The following is a 20,225-nucleotide window of genomic DNA, read 5'->3' as shown; positions in this document are numbered from 1 at the left end:
TCCGAACTTACCCGTTGTTAGATAATCACCAGATAACTTTTTCACACCGCTTGCTCTTCTCACACACTCTTCAGCTCTCCCTGAGCAGACAGGGTGGTGGAGATTCATTGTTCTAATGATTAGAGGAACAGTTTTTCCTTACTCTATCTGTGTGTATGCTTCATGTCCGTGGGCTTCGTTGCTTTACAGTTAATTCATCACACCACATTTTCCTTCCTCCATTCCATCTGATCCTCATTCTCCTTAAATTAATATAGTGTATGCTGTGTTCTTTGCTTCCTTAACACTAGTACCACTTTCTTCACTCTCGTTCCTAAATATAACATAATATTTATGAATACTTGTCCAAAAATTGTGCTTTGCAGGCTGTTTGAGCGCTGCATTTATGGCATATTACTATCAAATGCAACAGTCATCGTTATTGCTTTTTTTTTACTATTCACTCAGAGGACTGTGCTGGTCCATCTCCATCAGTGGAAACTGCCAAGGCACCAGCTCCTTCACATCACCAGCCACCAGCTGAGCTTCCAAGTCACTGGAAAGATCAACTTCCACCTTTCCAGCATGAGTGGATCCGGAACACACTATTTAAGGCCAACCCACGAACCGGCAAGTCAGAACTAGTGTCCCAGCTGAAACTTTGGTGGTATCCTCCTCAGCCCCCTTTAATAAACACTCAGCCCCCTGCCTCACCTGACCTCTTCTTCTGTCGGCCCCTTTTCTTATGGATGCCGCTGAAGATGTGGTTATTTCCTCTTGTCTGTGTTCGCCCAGACTGTGGTAAGCACAGACTAACAGCGGCAGGAATTTACCGTACCGTGCGTAAGGTCGTGGACATCGACGGGTGGTATGACCTTGCCACTGAGTATCTGGAGTGCAAACGCTGCAAAAAGAAATATCCTGCCTGGTCTGAGGACATCCTAGGACAGCTGGATATGGGCCACCGCAGTCAGTTTCCAGCTTTGCTGACATACAGGTAATTCATAATGACAATCATTCATTATTAGGTGCTTTTATATGGGTTATTTTTTACCAACTAAAGCATTTGCATGATTATACTGTTGTTTCCTTAGATACTCATGTGACAACCGGGGGCTGAGGATGATGAGGGAGAGGACACTGGGCAACAGTGTGACTCAGCTTTACAGGAAGCTGATGGAACAGCACAGTGAGGCATGGACACAGCGTGTCTTGCAGTACCTGACTGCCTGTGAACCATTCACAAGGTCCTCCCTTGTGCAGCCTCCTGTGTTTGCTGGTCCTCCACTTTTACCTGCCCTGCCTAAACCTAAGTGACTGTTAGCCGTGTATGCCAGGGATGTTCTGGGGCGACTGCACGAGGTCAAGGCCAAATTAACATCTGTCTTTGGCTGTGTTCTCAAGATGGATTCGACAAAAAAGGTATCAAAGCCCTGTTTATATCCAGAAATTTGCCAGATATGGATATGTGTGTGATGTGCGTACATAAAGAGCACATCTTTTATTTTTCCCAATAGGTCACAAAGAAACTTGCCGGTGCTGCTTCAGGAACAGCTGCCTGGTGCACAAATGTCGGAAATGAACACGACCAGGTCCTTGTCTCTGTGCTGACAGCTGCCGAGGGACATGGACTGGACTCCATGGCAGCTGGTCTGATGAAACGCTACCGAGAGGCAGGAGAGGCAGCCCCAAAAGTGATGTACGTGGACAGGGACTGCTGCAGTCAGTATGGCCAATCGCGGGTGAAGATCATGTTTTCGGAGTGGGATGAGCTTGTAGTGCGCCTCGACATCTGGCACTTCATGCGGCGATTTGCTGCAGGTGTCACGACAGAGGCTCATCCACTCTACGGGATCTTCATGGCACGTCTGTCCACGTGCATCTTTCAGTGGGATCCAGAGGATGTGGCTGCTCTTCGCTCTGCAAAAGAGAGTGACCTGGCGGCAAAGAAGACTGGCCACATCTCAGAAAAGGCGGTCAGTGCTCGCATTACCCGGAGGGAGTTGGCACTGCACTGCCGGAGGAGGACCAGGGGGGTGGAGGAGACCGCCAGATTGATTGGGTCACTGATTGATCAGTTTGACAGTGCGGATGGGAAGGACACCCTGGGAGTTCCTCTGCTGGACCACGAACGGATCCAGCAGATATGGAAGGAACAGCGCAAGCACGTCCAGTGTATACAAGACCCAGAGGACTTTCCGCTGTACATGAAGACAGGGACACTGAAGAAAGGCAGCGTGGAGCTGTGCTGCTACAGGTGTGCTCGTGGCTCTACCTCCTTGGAGTCGTTCCACCTCCACCTGAACCGTTTTATTCCAGGTATTACATGCATATGGATTATTATTTTTCTGTAGAAAATATAAGCACTGTAACTGCTTCCATCACTTTAAAGTAATGCCGCATTAATAAATGTCACACTCTACATTACAATTACTTTTTAATGTCATTAGCATTGACAAAGCTGTCTTGACTAACAAGTCACTAGTAATACAGGAATAAGTGACAATCATTTTTAATTTAGTTACACAACTCTATTAAATGTAGTATACAAGTTACTTCAGAGCACCTTATGTGTAGTACATATATTGTACATATGTGACATATAAAACCCTTTTTTATATATTTTTTAATATTATTTAACTTTTAGGAACCAGTGCCAGCGATGCGCATTTTCAGGACTATCTCCTTGAGGGCTTGATGCGTTGGAATGATGACCGAATGGAAGATGCCATAAAACGGGCGTCCTCCATTCGGACATATGGCAGTGCCATGAGAGAGGCTGTGGACCGGCTAAGCCGAACAGTCTTTGGGAAGCCCTGGGATGAGCGCTATCGCCCTCCTGGAGCATATACAGGTAAGAAATTTAACTTGTTCTTTTGCAATATTCTATTAAGTTATCTATTTAGCCTCCAATGTACTTGATAAATTATTAAGAGCACTTTTTTTCTTTTTTTATTATTTTATTATTGTAGGTGAATTGCTGGGAATCGAGTACCTTTACAGCCAGACTGGCAAAACACTGACTCCAGTGCTCCAGAACCCAGAGGAGGAAGACCGGCTGGTGGAGGAGGTTGATGATCAGGACCTGCTAGATGAGGGGTTTGAGCAAGAGAGCATGGAGGACATCACAGTTCCAGTGCTGTATGAGGATGACCCCTGCCGTGATCTCAGAAACAGCCCCTCATCTTTGCCTCTGCCTCAGTCCCCAGCATCACTGGCTGAGCCATCCACATCATCTGGAGGAGAGGGACAGCATCTCGCCCCTGCCTCTTCAGTGCTGTCACAGCCATCTGACACTGGAAGCAGTGTCTCCGGCGAGGCTCAGGTAAGACACTCTAAGGGCTTTATTTTGTTTCAGTCTCGTTTTATTCCAAATACACTACAAGCAAGGTGTTTTTTTTTAAGCCTGCATTTATTTGATTCAAAATACAACAAAAGCAGTAATATTTTGAAATATTTTTACTATTTAAAATAACTGCTATCCATTTGAATAAAAATAGCTCCTAGAGATTTTTTGTTTAGGTTTCTTTGATGAATAGAAAGTTCAGTATATATTGTAACATTATAAATGTCTTTATCATCTATTTAATGCGTCCTTGCTAAATAAAAGTATTAATTTCTATAATTTAATACTAAATATATAATGATTTAAATGTTCTGACTCCACACTTTTGGATGGTATAGTGTATAATGTTAAAAAAGCTTTTTATTACAGATAAACTCTTATCTTGGATCCTTCTATTCATCAAAGAATCTTGAACAAAATGTACACAACTGTTCTAAATATTGATAATAATATCAATAAAAAAAGGTTTCTAGAAGAACAAATCAGGATATCTGAATGATTTCTGAAGATCATGTGACACTGAAGACTGGAGGAATGATGCTGAAAATACAGCTGTGCATCACAGAAATAACTTACACTTTAAACTATATTCAAATAGAAAGCATTTTTATTTTAAATAGTAAAATTATTTCACAATATAATGGCTTTTGTTGTATTTGAATAAAATAAATGCAGGCTTGTCGAGCAGAATTCTTTAAAAAATGTAAAAAAATATTTCTGTTCAAAGGCTTTTGACTGAAAGTGTATATTAACACTAATCTGCATTTACTAGGGAGCAGTCATTGGACCTGATGGCATCGCTGGGTGGGACAAGGTCCAGGATCTGGCTGGTTTCCTGGTGGGTCTTCGTGAGGCTCCTTACCTCACCGACCTGCAGGTGACAGAGGCCATCCAGCTGTGGACAGCTCTCCCTGACGTTGATAAACAGCAGGTCAACTATCAGCCTCGACATCAGCCTCAGCTGACACATGGGCGCTTTAAGGCACCGAAGCGGTCCGGAGTCACACCGGGTGTGGAGAGTGTGAAACGGTGTCTGATTGGACATCCTGGGGGTCCAGCAGAGTGGCCCAGCACCAGCCGCTTGGTTGAGGCCATTTGTATGAAGCTGTGTGCTTTACACAAGTCACCGACCAAGAAGGCTGGAGTTTGCACCCCCAGGTGGTCTAAAATCCTTTCAGATTACCACCACATCCGAGACCTGGTGCTTAACAGTCGAAGGCTGATGGATGAAACAATGATCCAGCTGTTTGAGCTGAACCAGAGGACACTCATTCAGTGGTAAGCAAGGCACATTATTTGGTTCCAGGGAACTGAATACTTCTGTACACACACACACACACACACACACACACACACACACACACACACATATATATATATATATATATTTTACAAGTAATTTACTTTCAGGTTTCAACGGCAGCAGAAAAATCAGGAAATGAGTGTCCTCGCCCAGGGACTGACTCCATCTGACCCAATTGATGTGGCTGATACGCAGCTTCCTCTGCCGAGGGAAAAATTGGATGACGTGCCATCAACATCAGGGCCAAAACATCAATTTATCCTTCCGCCAAATCGAGAAGGACAGGCTCCAATTCTGCGACCGGGTCGCCGGCCCACTTCTGCCAAATAGGAGTGCCCTATCGCACCCGTCCCCACAGCAGCAGGAGTTGTGCAGCCCATTTCAGCACCTGGGTCACTGTTAGGCACACTAGTCCTTAACCCAGACATGACTGTGTCGATGGTGATTCCATCTTCTGGTGCTTTGACATCCGGTGCAGGCCCAGCTCCGCCTGCTCCAGCGCCTGCTCCAGCGCTGCTGCTTCTGTGTCCCGTTACACCCAGAGGAACAGGTATAACTGCTTCCCCACAGCCAGAGAGCTATCTGTTTCCAAGTTGGCCTCCTCCCTTCCGGGACTGGAATTGAGACCCGCTGGTCTAAGTGACATCTGACCGTTTCAGCTGTCCTACCTAACATCCCTCTACATGTTAGATACAGCCCCATTTTTAGGTCAATTAAGAGGCCAACTTGCATTCGTTAGCCTTTCACACTGTCTCGAGGACTTTGCTTGCCCTAGGGGTATGATTCTCGCTTTGGGTGCGAGAGGTCCCGGGTTCAAATCCCGGACGAGCCCTTGTTCAGGTTAAAACGTGAAGCTTTATTGTCTCATTGCATTCACAAACATTATGGCAGGTTTTTTCCAATCAGGCAGACATGGATGGCTAAGTTAGCTCAGCTGGTTAGAGCGTGGTGCTAATAACGCCAAGGTCGCGGGTTCGACCGCAGTACTGGCCATCTGTTTTTATTGTCTGGGGGCTCATCTCTGCTCTTTTCTTTAGCTCCGACAAAGAGTAGGGTGATCTCACTGAAATCCCTGCTTGCTAAGCAGAGGTTTGTTGTAGCCAAAATAGCTCAGTTGGGAGAGCGTTAGACTGAAGATCTAAAGGTCCCTGGTTCGATTCCGGGTTTCAGCAACATCTCCCACACTTTTCCCTTTTTTGAGACGGGCCATTGACCAAAAATCACTGGGATCCAACCTCTCTGTATAACTGCTTCCCCACAGCCAGAGAGCTATCTGTTTCCAAGTTGGCCTCCAACCAAGCAGTTTCGGTTCCATGGTGTAATGGTCAGCACTCTGGGCTTTGAATCCAGCGTTCTGAGATCGAATCTCGGTGGAGCCTGTGTGCTTTCTTGCCACAGGAAAAGATAAAACAGCACTAGTTTGGCGATGGTGCCAGTGTTTGTGGCCCTGTGAGCAACAGCTGCACCAGTTAAGGTTCCATGGTGAAATGGTTAGCACTCTGTACTCTGAATCCAGTGATCCGAGTTCAAATCTCTGTGGGACCTATTTTGCCACCAGTTTGCGCAGGACAATGTCTGAAATACTTTTCGGCACCTTTTAGTCCAAAAAAATTAACTAACGTAGAGAGTGTGGCCGCATTGCATCGATGCTCAGTCTGTCTCTTTAGGGCAGTTGTTCTCAAACCTGTCTTGGAGGCACCCCTGCCCTGCACATTTTTATTGTCTCCCTTATTAGACACACCCAAATAAGGTCTCACGGTCTCTACTAATGAGCTGATGATTTGAAACAGGTGTGTTAGATGAGGGACACATTCAAAATGTGAAGGGCAGGGGTGCCTCCAGGACAGGTTTGAAAACCCCTGCTTTAGGGAACTGTGCGTAAAATGGCACTGTTTTGCAACCAATTTGCACAGGACCATGTCTGAAATACTTTTTGGCAGCTATGAGCCCAAAAAAAGCTTACGTGGGAGTGTGGCAGCATTGCTGTCAACGCTCAGTCGGTCTCTTTAGGGCAATGGTTTTCAAACCTTTCCTGGAGGCACCCCTGCCCTGAACATTTTGTATGTCTCCCTTATTAGACACACCCAAATCAGGTCTTGCAGTCTCTACTAATGAGCTGATGATTTGAAACAGGTGTGTTAGATGAGGGGAAATGCGAAATGTGCAGGGCAGGGATGCCTCCAGGACAGGACTGAAAACCACTGGTCTAGGGATGTGTGAGTAAGAGGGCAGTAGCCGACTTGGAGAATGCGGGCATCGATCCCGCTACCTCTCGCATGCTAAGCGAGCGCTCTACCATTTGAGCTAATTCCCCTGGCCTTTCAAGAATGACGAGCATAGCTGGGGATGATGGGTTTGAAGCAAAGAGGCTGTCCCTCCTCTGGGCTTGCTCCTTTGCACTGGCCGAGATTATGTTGTCGAATTAACAAAGAGATTAAGCTTTTGTGTTTAAGGACCTTCTCGGTCTTTTTATGCCAGTATGCATGTGTATGGATTCTTGTATTATGTAGGCTACCTTGGAACACTCGGATCATGCAGACAACTTCTCACCTCTTTTGCTCACACTGACTTAAAGTCTAAGGAAGCGGTTCTCAATTCTAGTCCTCGCTCCCACCAGGTCTGCATGTTTTGCATGTCTCTCTTTGTTAGCACACCTGATTCGGATAATCAGCTCATTAGAAGTGAGCTCCTAGTGATTGACATGGTCCCTACACACTGTTCATTGCTCCCCACTCCCTGAGCAGGGGAAATCCGTCAAAGTATACTTCACTTTGGAACATTGGTTCATGGATTTGTGCTGCGCAACTTCTTCACACATGGAGAAGTGTGACATCATTTACCTCTGTATACCTCGATACACCACTGTATTACTCACTATGAATTGAACATATACATACGCTTTGAACTTGAATCACGGAGGGATTTCATGTGATGTCCAGTTCTCAGGGCACTTACGTTCGAATGGAACAAATGTCTGAAGCTATACAAGAAACTTACAAAATGTGAAGAGCAGGGGGCGCGAGGACTGGAATTGAGACCCGCTGGTCTAAGTGACATCTGACCGTTTCAGCTGTCCTCCCTAACATCCCTCTACATGTTAGATACAGCCCCATTTTTAGGTCAATTAAGAGGCCAACTTGCATTCGTTAGCCTTTCACACTGTCTCGAGGACTTTGATTGCTTCCATGTTAGTTCATGTTCCTTCTTTTGTTCATTCAAAATATATAGATGTCTTCATCATTTAATGCTCTCTTAGCTTTTATTTAAACCAGTGTTTTTGATAATATCAGCAGGTCTCATCTCAGCCAGAAGATCTCCCCCTTCTGTGGCCACAGACAATGCCACAGCAAGACCAGAAGTGGGTGTCGGAAGCACTTTTTAGGGTTGGTGCAAAGGGAAAGCTGGAGCTGCGTGAAAACCTACAGTTGTGGTATCACCCCCCTCCACCAACCCTGTTGTACCACCAAGCTCCAACACCTGATTTTTTTCACAGCGTCTCTTGCTCTGGATGCCATATAAGCTGTGGAAGGTGCGGCTCCAGTGTACTAACCCTGCCTGTGCCACGCAACAGCTGTGTGGTGGTGGACTGCACAGGAGGGTACGACAGGTGTTAGACATTGACAGATACTGCAACCTGGTGACAGAGACCCTGATCTGCACCAGGTGTAGAACCAGCTACCTGTCCTGGAGTCATGCTGTGCTGCAGCAGTTGGACCTGGCCCATCGATCTGAATTCAGGGTCATCCTCACACGCAAGTAATTATTTTGCAGTCATTTTCACTTATGTGCTACCTTTTTTGATAAATAGTTCCTACAATAATTAGATACCTTACAATAAGATACTTAAATGAATACTTTTTTCCAAGGTATGCCTGTGACATTCGGGTTCTTCGCTTGCTGCGTGAGAGGGGCATGGGGAATGGCCCAGTGAGGATCATCGGCCAGCCGAGAGAGAACCACAGTGAGGAGTGGTTGAAACGTGCGCTTCGGTACACATCAGAGTGTGTGGCCTTTTTTGATAATCGTGGCCTGCATCCGGTGCACTTCCAGGAGCCACCACCACTTGCTTCAGTACCCAGCTACAAATGGCTCCTCACTGTATACAGTCAGGACATTCTCAACAGGCTCGATCACATAAAGGCCAGCATAACATCCACGTATGGATCAATTTTAAAAATGGATTCAACTAAGAAGGTCAGATAAGCTGCTTACTTGACTGTACCCTTATCTATAATGTATTTTTAAACCGAGAGAGCTTTATTTTTTTCAGTGTAACTGATTTGGATGCCTGTTGTATTATTTGCTATGCTTATTGTTTCTTTCAGATCACCAAGAAGTTGAGCGGGCCTGCGAAAGGCACAGCACAGTGGCTTACCTCAGTGGGCAATGAGATAGGTCAGGTGCTGATGAGTGTCCTGACTGCGAATGAAGGGGCTGGGTTAAACCACATGGCTGCAGGGCTCATGGAGCGATACCGGAGTGCTGGTGTTGATCCTCCCACTGTCATTTATGTGGACTGTGATTGTTGCAAGACAGTGGGAGAGACTAAATTGAAGAGGCGATTCAGCGGCTGGCCCGATGTCATCGTCCGCCTAGACATTTGGCATTTTATGCGACGTCTGGCAGTAGGGTGCACCACTGATGCCCACCAGTTGTACCCTACTTTTATGGCTAGGCTGTCATCCTGTATTTTTGAGTGGGATGCAGGGGATCTCACTCTTGATGATGCTCTTGGTGTTCCACTACTTGACAGTGTGAGAATGCAGCACATCTGGAATATCCAGAGGCGGCACGTCACCTGTATCCAAGATCCTCCAAATGTGCCGCTCTATACTGAAACTGGAACTACAAACAAGAGTGGGGTGGTTCTAAAAACCTATCGTTGTGCCAGAGGCTCCACATCCCTGGAATCATTTCACTGCCACCTAAGCAGATTTATTCCAGGTTTGTCATGTCAGAATATACCACATTTTGCCACTAATTCATGTTTATCAAGATATTTGCAGATTAAATTTTCTGTTTTGCATTTTCTCAAAGCAATATTTGGCTTTCTATTTCTTTTTCTAGGGAACAGCGCAAACAGCCTGAACTTCCAGATTTATCTCCTGGAAGGTTTATTACGCTGGAATCAGGACCGGGCTGAAGCTGCTGTTGCAGATGAAGGTTCAACTCTGCGCTCTTACACAGGGGAGCTGGTTTACTCTGTCAATGAGAACTACAATAAGTTGTATGGCAGGAAATTGGTCCCAAGCTTCACTCGACCTGCAGTATACACAGGTAAAAATATTTTGATAAATGCAGCTCTTGATGTAGCATGTTTTTGTTAAAATTACAATTGCTTTTGGACAGTAATAATGTAATTTTGACATATCAGAGAAAAATTATACTACCAGAATATTTGTACATTATTCTGTGTTCTAGGTTTTTAGGGGAGAAAATAAAATACATAGTAGAATATAGAGTAATCCTGTCTTTTTATGATACCCTCTGAATTAGATATATATTGTTCATACAGAAGTGGACAACAAAATATTTACTGCATTTCTGAATAAACCTTTCTGCATAATTTCCATTAAAAACGTTTTCTGTTACAAATATTTCCTCAGGAGAGCTCATTGGAGTACAGTACTTGTTGAGGCAGAATAGTCAGCCCCTGGAGGACATGTGCCCTACCTCTGAGAGGACCTCTCATTTGCTGGAGGAGATAGATGTGGAGGAGCAAGTGGAAAGGGATGAGGGTTTCATTGATTTCTTTGGAGAGGAAGCCACAGTGGCAAATCTTGTGGCATCAGATGACTTAATCCTTTTAGGTCCACCAGTTCTACCAGCTGCACCAGTTCCCAGTTTCCAGGCTCCTTCAGCTGCACCAGTGCCCAATGTAGCTGCACCTGTGCACGAGTACAGCCTGTTGTGCCTCCACAATATAGCCACCAATTGCATACCTACCAGATGCCACCAGACACAGCTGGACAGGCAAAGACCAAGTTTAGAAAGATTGGGCCCTCAGCTACCTGTACATCTGCCACAGCAACTTCAATCTGGCCATCAGCCGTACACCCTCAGCGTTCAGCCACGTCCACCCAGTTAAGGCCAATTTGTCCCAGGCCGACAGCACCACACCCATTGGTTCCTGACACACCCACTGCCCCTGTTGTGTCTCAGATGTTTCTGGTGCCCTGCCTATTTTGCAACCAGTTTTCGCAGGACAATGTCTGAAATACTTTTCGGCACCTTTTAGTCCAAAAAAATTAACTAACGTAGAGAGTGTGGCCGCATTGCATCGATGCTCAGTCTGTCTCTTTAGGGCAGTGGTTCTCAAACCTGTCCTGGAGGCACCCCTGCCCTGCACATTTTTATTGTCTCCCTTATTAGACACACCCAAATAAGGTCTCGCGGTCTCTACTAATGAGCTGATGATTTGAAACAGGTGTGCTAGATGAGGGAAACATTCAAAATGTGAAGGGTAGGGGTGCCTCCAGGACAGGTTTGAAAACCACTGCTTTAGGGAACTGTGCGTAAAATGGCACTGTTTTGCAACCAATTTGCACAGGACCATGTCTGAAATACTTTTTGGCAGCTGTGAGCCCAAAAAAAGCTAACGTAGAGAGTGTGGCCGCATTGCATCGATGCTCAGTCTGTCTCTTTAGGGCAGTGGTTCTCAAACCTGTCCTGGAGGCACCCCTGCCCTGAACATTTTGTATGTCTCCCTTATTAGACACACCCAAATCAGGTCTTGCAGTCTCTACTAATGAGCTGATGATTTGAAACAGGTGTGTTAGATGAGGGGAAATGCGAAATGTGCAGGGCAGGGATGCCTCCAGGACAGGATTGAAAACCACTGATCTAGGGATGTGTGAGTAAAAGGGCAGGAGCCAACTTGGAGAATGCGGGCATCGATCACGCTACCTCTCGCGCCTACTGCTTCCCACCGACTGAGCCAAAGTAAGCCCAAAGTAAGCCCACATGAGCCAATTGCGTTTCGCCTGTGGCTTACTTTTGACCAATCGCGTTCCGCCTGTGGCTTACTTTTGACCAATCGCGTTTCGCCTGTGGCTTACTTTTGAACAATCGCGTTTCTCTTCCGTGGCTTACTTTTGATCAATCGCGTTTCTCTCCTGTGGCCTCCTTTTGACCAATCGCCGTTGTTGTCATCTTTGTTAAAGGTAAAGCTATTACTTTATTCATTGAAAACTGGTCATTATTTGTTCATATACAGTGTGTATTTTTGGTAAATGAATCGTGTCAGTATAGCTAGCTAGCGTGTACAGTTCATGCTTTCTTCAGTACCTGTGAACCTGTAACTTTTCACATGATAAATGATCAGATAAGTTAAATTTATCGACCGTCAGCTAATTAAGCTATGCTACTGCCAACAATGATGTGTTTATTGTCTAAGAAATCATGGTTTCTGGGCCCTATGTATGAAAATAATGATTAAACTATTTACATTTATATTTGGTATTAACACATAATAACACACACACATTTTAATTGTAAAAATCGTTACCAAATTGTTGTGGAGATATGGAAAACTGCATTTACCAAGAAATAATTGATATTTTCTAAAATAATGTAATAATAATGACTTTTTTTATAAAAAAACATTGAGAGTCTTAACTAAAAACAAACAAAAAAAGGCCAAATGTATCCATATGGGCCAAAGTATGTGGGAATAGTGCTCATTTTAATTTAGGTAGACCAGAAAGTTAAAAACACAGAAAAATGGCTAAGATTTTAAGAGGTAAAAGCACCTGGTGTAACCCTGGGGTAAGATGACAACATTTGAAGTATGATATATTTAATGTAATATTTTGTAGCCTGGTGTGTGTGTAATCATGGTTTAAGATGACAGCATTGAAAATAAAAGGACATTTCAGACTTCATATTGACGTTACATATTTTATATGTCAGGGATTCCTGTCCTTTGTAGAAAACTCATCTTCAGGACAGTTTATGTCATGGCCATGTTTATTACCACAGTAATATAGTTTATGCGTAGCTTGTTAAATTATTGTTACACACCTAACATACAGGTGTCTTATAGATTGCAAAAGGTAGTAGTCTTTTTCTGATTTTCATTTCAGAAAATGTATGCATATGCCTCTTTTCAACGGCAATCGGCAACATCAAGCCGACTCCTCATGGCACCTTCGGCGGAGGCGAGGCGCCTTGAAAATGTGGAGTCTGGAAGGGCCAAACCTAAGGAGGAGGTGCTGTCAGAGGCCAGTACTTTTGTCAGCACAAACGGTGGAGACCCCAGTGACCAGTTTTTAGTACTGGCTCACTGCAAACTTCAGTTTGGGAAGTACCAGGGCCAGAGATTTAGATGGCTCCTGGAAAACTCTCTGGGGTATGCCGTGTATTTGGTGCTCAGCATTTCCAATGAGACGGCGCAGACAACACCCCTGTCAGAAAATAAACAACTGTTCCTACAGTACTCTTCTCAAATTAGAGAGATGGCAGAAGAAGTGGAGAAGTATCAGAGGAAGCAGGAAATGCAGGCAGAAGCCCGGGCAACTGGAGACCAGGGCTGCTTGATGGTGGAGTTTGGTGACTTCCAGGGCCGGTCCATGAAAGATGTTTATGAGGACCAGAGCAAGGAGGCTCAAGCACTCATCAGGTACCTCGTTAAGGCAGATGCCAGGCCCAAAACCAACATGGCCATTTTCAAGACATATGTCCTGAAAAGACGGGCTTCTGCTGTGGGCACCAGCGTACGTCAGCCTGCACCTCACGCTGCAACCTCCAGTGCTTCTGCAACCACTACACCTCCACCTGCAGCTATCCAAACTGGTGTACAGAAGACCGCAACTGTGAAAGCGATGTTGGCACGTGGCAAAAATTTGTCGCCTTCACAGCTGGCGAAAAAACTCACATCACCAGTTAAACCCTGTGAGTAGGAGTGTGAATATAGAATTTTACCTACAGCATTTCTACATATATTAATTTATCATTATGGCAAACTTGTCAACTTGCCGTTTCCAGATCCATTATTGCAGTCCACTTTACCTCCTCCAGCAGCAGAACCCCCAGCCAAACATTTGCCCCCCATGCAGCTTTTCGCTACTGGTAAGTAAGCACCATCTTACATATGTTTGTCTCTGTGTATTGTTCACAATGATAGTTTTAACATTTGTGCTCCAGGCAAGTCTGTTCCCACTGCTGAAGATGACGATGAGGAGCTGGTATTTGCTGCATCACAATGTGAAGCACAGCTAAATACAGGTGTGGCATATGACACAAATGCACATATTACAAGAATGTTTTGTGAAAACACACTGAGAAGCGTTATTTCTTGGGGGAAAATAATCAACATTTTAAAATATGTTTTGTTTACAATACAGAACTATATCATATCATGCCTCAAGCGGGATGCTTTCTTTGAGTGCACTTCTTCAAAACAGTAAGGATTTTTCAAGGTGTCAGTGTATTTATTTGCGTTTCCGAACTTACCCGTTGTTAGATAATCACCAGATAACTTTTTCACACCGCTTGCTCTTCTCACACACTCTTCAGCTCTCCCTGAGCAGACAGGATGGTGGAAATTCATTGTTCTAATGATTAGAGGAACAGTTTTTCCTTACTCTATCTGTGTGTATGCTTCATGTCCGTGGGCTTCGTTGCTTTACACTTAATTCATCACACCACATTTTCCTTCATCCATTCCATCTGATCCTCATTCTCAGTGAGCTGCACTGATTCCATTCTCCTTAAATTAATATAGTGTATGCTGTGTTCTTTGCTTCCTTAACACTAGTACCACTTTCTTCACTCTCGTTCCTAAATATAACATAATAATTATGAATACTTGTCCAAAAATTGTGCTTTGCAGGCTGTTTGTGCGCTGCATTTATGGCATATTACTATCAAATGCAACAGTCATCCTTATTGTTTTTTACTATTCACTCAGAGGACTGTGCTGGTCCATCTCCATCAGTGGAAACTGCCAAGGCACCAGCTCCTTCACATCGCCAGCTACCAGCTGAGCTTCCAAGTCACTGGAAAGATCAACTTCCACCTTTCCAGCATGAGTGGATCCGGAACACACTATTTAAGGCCAACCCACGAACCGGCAAGTCAGAACTAGTGTCCCAGCTGAAACTTTGGTGGTATCCTCCTCAGCCCCCTTTAATAAACACTCAGCCCCCTGCCTCACCTGACCTCTTCTTCTGTCGGCCCCTTTTCTTATGGATGCCGCTGAAGATGTGGTTATTTCCTCTTGTCTGTGTTCGCCCAGACTGTGGTAAGCACAGACTAACAGCGGCAGGAATTTACCGCACCGTGCGTAAGGTCTTGGACATCGACGGGTGGTATGACCTTGCCATTGAGTATCTGCAGTGCAAACGCTGCAAAAAGAAATATCCTGCCTGGTCTGAGGACATCCTAGGACAGCTGGATATGGGCCACCGCAGTCAGTTTCCAGCTTTGCTGACATACAGGTAATTCATAATGACAATCATTCATTATTAGGTGCTTTTATATGGGTTATTTTTTACCAACTAAAGCATTTGCATGATTATACTGTTGCTTCCTTAGATACCCATGTGACAACCGGGTGCTGAGGATGATGAGGGAGAGGACACTGGGCAACAGTGTGACTCAGCTTTACAGGAAGCTGATGGAACAGCACAGTGAGGCATGGACACAGCGTGTCTTGCAGTACCTGACTGCCTGCGAACCATTCACAAGGTCCTCCCTTGTGCAGCCTCCTGTGTTTGCTGATCCTCCACTTTTACCTGCCCTGCCTAAACCTAAGTGGCTGTTAGCCGTGTATGCCAGGGATGTTCTGGGGCGACTGCACGAGGTCAAGGCCAAATTAACATCTGTCTTTGGCTGTGTTCTCAAGATGGATTCGACAAAAAAGGTATCAAAGCCCTGTTTATATCCAGAACTTTGCCAGATATGGATATGTGTGTGATGTGCATACATAAAGAGCACATCTTTTATTTTTCCCAATAGGTTACAAAGAAACTTGCCGGTGCTGCTTCAGGAACAGCTGCCTGGTGCACAAATGTCGGAAATGAACACTGCCAGGTCCTTGTCTCTGTGCTGACAGCTGCCGAGGGACATGGACTGGACTCCATGGCAGCTGGTCTGATGAAACGCTACCGAGAGGCAGGAGAGGCAGCCCCAAAAGTGATGTACGTGGACAGGGACTGCTGCAGGCAGTATGGCCAATCGCGGGTGAAGATCATGTTTTCGGAGTGGGATGAGCTTGTAGTGCGCCTCGACATCTGGCACTTTATGCGGCGATTTGCTGCTGGTGTCACGACAGAGGCTCATCCACTCTACGGGATCTTCATGGCACGTCTGTCCACGTGCATCTTTCAGTGGGATCCAGAGGATGTGGCTGCTCTTCGCTCTGCAAAAGAGAGTGACCTGGCGGCAAAGAAGACTGGCCACATCTCAGAAAAGGCGGTCAGTGCTCGCATTACCCAGAGGGAGTTGGCACTGCACTGCCGGAGGAGGACCAGGGGGGTGGAGGAGACCGCCAGATTGATTGGGTCACTGATTGATCAGTTTGACAGTGCGGATGGGAAGGACACCCTGGGAGTTCCTCTGCTGGACCACGAACGGATCCAGCAGATATGGAAGGAACAGCGCAAGCACGTCCAGTGTATACAAGACCCAGAGGACTTTCTGCTGTACATGAAGACAGGGACATTGAAGAAAGGCAGCGTGGAGCTGTGCTGCTACAGGTGTGCTCGTGGCTCTACCTCCTTGGAGTCGTTCCACCTCCACCTGAACCGTTTTATTCCAGGTATTACATGCATATGGATTATTATTTTTCTGTAGAAAATATAAGCACTGTAACTGCTTCCATCACTTTAAAGTAATGCCGCATTAATAAATGTCACACTCTACATTACAATTACTTTTTAATGTCATTAGCATTGACAAAGCTGTCTTGACTAACAAGTCACTAGTAATACAGGAATAAGTGACAATCATTTTTAATTTAGTTACACAACTCTATTAAATGTAGTATACAAGTTACTTCAGAGCACCTTATGTGTAGTACATATATTGTACATATGTGACATATAAAACCCTTTTTTATATATTTTTTAATATTATTTAACTTTTAGGAACCAGTGCCAGCGATGCGCATTTTCAGGCCTATCTCCTTGAGGGCTTGATGCGTTGGAATGATGACCGAATGGAAGATGCCATAAAACGGGCGTCCTCCATTCGGACATATGGCAGTGCCATGAGAGAGGCTGTGGACCGGCTTAGCCGAACAGTCTTTGGGAAGCCCTGGGATGAGCGCTATCGCCCTCCTGGAGCATATACAGGTAAGAAATTTAATTTGTTCTTTTGCAATATTCTATTAAGTTATCTATTTAGCCTCCAATGTACTTGATAAATTATTAAGAGCACTTTTTTCTTTTTTTATTATTTTATTATTGTAGGTGAATTGCTGGGAATCGAGTACCTTTACAGCCAGACTGGCAAAACACTGACTCCAGTGCTCCAGAACCCAGAGGAGGAAGACCGGCTGGTGGAGGAGGTTGATGATCAGGACCTGCTAGATGAGGGGTTTGAGGAAGAGAGCATGGAGGACATCACAGTTCCAGTGCTGTATGAGGATGACCCCTGCCGTGATCTCAGAAACAGCCCCTCATCTTTGCCTCTGCCTCAGTCCCCAGCATCACTGGCTGAGCCGTCCACATCATCTGGAGGAGAGGGACAGTATCTCGCCCCTGCCTCTTCAGTGCTGTCACAGCCATCTGACACTGGAAGCAGTGTCTCCGGCGAGGCTCAGGTAAGACACTCTAAGGGCTTTATTTTGTTTCAGTCTCGTTTTATTCCAAATACACTACAAGCAAGGTGTTTTTTTTTAAGCCTGCATTTATTTGATTCAAAATACAACAAAAGCAGTAATATTTTGAAATATTTTTACTATTTATACTGCTATCCATTTGAATATATTTAAAAAAGTAATTCAGTCTTGTGATTTCAATGCTGAATTTAACATCATTACTCAGGGCACACGATTCTTCAGAAATCATTCCAATTTGCTGCTAAAAAAAACGGGTGCCGGGTGCTATATTATTATTATTATTAGGTTAAAAATAGCTTCTAGAGATTTTTTGTTTAGGTTTCTTTGATAAATAGAAAGTTCAGTATATATTGTAACATTATAAATGTCTTTATCATCTATTTAATGCGTCCTTGCTAAATAAAAGTATTAATTTCTATAATTTAATACTAAATATATAATGATTTAAATGTTCTGACTCCACACTTTTGGATGGTATAGTGTATAATGTTAAAAAAGCTTTTTATTACAGATAAACTCTTATCTTGGATCCTTCTATTCATCAAAGAATCTTGAACAAAATGTACACAACTGTTCTAAATATTGATGATAATAATATCAATAAAAAAAGGTTTCTAGAACAACAAATTTGGATATTTGAATGATTTCTGAAGATCATGTGACACTGAAGACTCAGGAATGATGCTGAAAATACAGCTGTGCATCACAGAAATAACTTACACTTTAAACTATATTCAAATAGAAAGCATTTTTATTTTAAATAGTAAAATTATTTCACAATATAATGACTTTTGTTGTATTTGAATAAAATAAATGCAGGCTTGTTGAGCAGAATTCTTTAAAAAATGTAAAAAAATATTTCTGTTTAAAGGCTTTTGACTGGAAGTGTATATTAACACTAATCTGCATTTACTAGGGAGCAGTCATTGGACCTGATGGCATCGCTGGGTGGGACAAGGTCCAGGATCTGGCTGGTTTCCTGGTGGGTCTTCGTGAGGCTCCTTACCTCACCGACCTGCAGGTGACAGAGGCCATCCAGCTGTGGACAGTTCTCCCTGATGTTGATAAACAGCGGGTCAACTATCAGCCTCGACATCAGCCTCAGCTGACACATGGGCGCTTTAAGGCACCGAAGCGGTCCGGAGTCACACCGGGTGTGGAGAGTGTGAAACGGTGTCTGATTGGACATCCTGGGGGTCCAGCACAGTGGCCCAGCACCAGCCGCTTGGTTGAGGCCATTTGTATGAAGCTGTGTGCTTTACACAAGTCACCGACCAAGATGGCTGGAGTTTGCACCCCCAGGTGGTCTAAAATCCTTTCAGATTACCACCACATCCGAGACCTGGTGCTTAACAGTCGAAGGCTGATGGATGAAACAATGATCCAGCTGTTTGAGCTGAACCAGAGGACACTCATTCAGTGGTAAGCAAGGCACATTATTTGGTTCAAGGGAACTGAATACTTCTGTACACAGACACACACACACACACACACACACACACATATATATATATATATATATATATATATATATATTTTTTTTTTTTTTCAAGTAATTAACTTTCAGGTTTCAACGGCAGCAGAAGAATCAGGAAATGAGTGTCCTCGCCCAGGGACTGACTCCATCTGACCCAATTGATGTGGCTGATACGCAGCTTCCTCTGCCGAGGGAAAAATTGGATGACGTGCCATCAACATCAGGCCCAAAACATCAATTTATCCTTCCGCCAAATCGAGAAGGACAGGCTCCAATTCTGCGACCGGGTCGCCGGCCCACTTCTGCCAAAAGGGAGTGCCCTATCGCACCCGTCCCCACAGCAGCAGGAGTTGTGCAGCCCATTTCAGCACCTGGGTCACTGTTAGGCACACTAGTCCTTAACCCAGACATGACTGTGTCGATGGTGATTCCATCTTCTGGTGCTTTGACATCCGGTCCAGGCCCAGCTCCGCCTGCTCCTGCGCCTGCTCCGGCGCTGCTGCTTCTGTGTCCCGTTACACCCAGAGGAACAGGTATAACTGCTTCCCCACAGCCAGAGAGCTATCTGTTTCCAAGTTGGCCTCCTCCCTTCCGGGACTGGAATTGAGACCCGCTGGTCTAAGTGACATCTGACCGTTTCAGCTGTCCTCCCTAACATCCCTCTACATGTTAGATACAGCCCCATTTTTAGGTCAATTAAGAGGCCAACTTGCATTCGTTAGCCTTTCACACTGTCTCGAGGACTTTGATTGCTTCCACATTAGTTCATGTTCCTTCTTTTGTTGATGCTGAAATAGCTCTTTTTTCTTGGCTTTGGGCAAGAAGGCTCGTTGGTCTAGGGGTATGATTCTCGCTTTGGGTGAGAGAGGTCCCGGGTTCAAATCCCGGACGAGCCCTTGTTCAGGTTAAAACCTGAAGCTTTATTGTCTCATTGCATTCACAAACATTATGGCAGGTTTTTTCCAATCAGGCAGACACGGATGGCTAAGTTAGCTCAGCTGGTTAGAGCGTGGTGCTAATAACGCCAAGGTCGCGGTTTCTCTCACCGTACTGGCCAGCTGTTTTTATTGTCTGGGGGCCAAAATTGCTCAGTTGGGAGAGCGTTAGACTGAAGATCGAAAGGTCCCTGGTTCGATTCCGGGTTTCGGCAACATCTCCCACACTTTTCCCTTTTTTGAGGCGGGCCATTGTCCAAAAATCACTGGGTTCCAACCTCTCTGTATAACTGCTTCCCCACAGCCAGAGAGCTATCTGTTTCCAAGTTGGCCTCCAACCAAGCAGTTTCGGTTCCATGGTGTAATGGTCAGTACTCTGGGCTTTGAATCCAGCGTTCTGA

At 44.8% G+C, this 20,225-nt stretch overlaps 4 non-coding genes across 4 annotated transcripts; 3 read left to right on the top strand and 1 right to left on the bottom strand.

Moving 5' to 3' along the window:
- Nucleotides 1–5,727: 5,727 nt before the first annotated feature.
- trnaf-gaa (transfer RNA phenylalanine (anticodon GAA)) lies at nt 5,728–5,800 on the top strand. The gene has a single exon. It is a non-coding gene; the product is annotated as a tRNA-Phe (tRNA).
- A 1,069-nt stretch (nt 5,801–6,869) lies between these two features.
- Nucleotides 6,870–6,942, bottom strand: trnaa-agc (transfer RNA alanine (anticodon AGC)). The gene has a single exon. It is a non-coding gene; the product is annotated as a tRNA-Ala (tRNA).
- A 12,771-nt stretch (nt 6,943–19,713) lies between these two features.
- Nucleotides 19,714–19,785, top strand: trnap-ugg (transfer RNA proline (anticodon UGG)). Its single transcript has one exon. It is a non-coding gene; the product is annotated as a tRNA-Pro (tRNA).
- A 181-nt stretch (nt 19,786–19,966) lies between these two features.
- trnaf-gaa (transfer RNA phenylalanine (anticodon GAA)) lies at nt 19,967–20,039 on the top strand. Its single transcript has one exon. It is a non-coding gene; the product is annotated as a tRNA-Phe (tRNA).
- Nucleotides 20,040–20,225: the final 186 nt, after the last annotated feature.

This window comes from Carassius carassius, chromosome 8 (assembly GCF_963082965.1).
Source record: "Carassius carassius chromosome 8, fCarCar2.1, whole genome shotgun sequence".
In the NCBI taxonomy this organism is placed as follows: Eukaryota; Metazoa; Chordata; class Actinopteri; order Cypriniformes; family Cyprinidae; genus Carassius; species Carassius carassius.
This window is presented reverse-complemented; position numbering and strand designations above follow the sequence as displayed.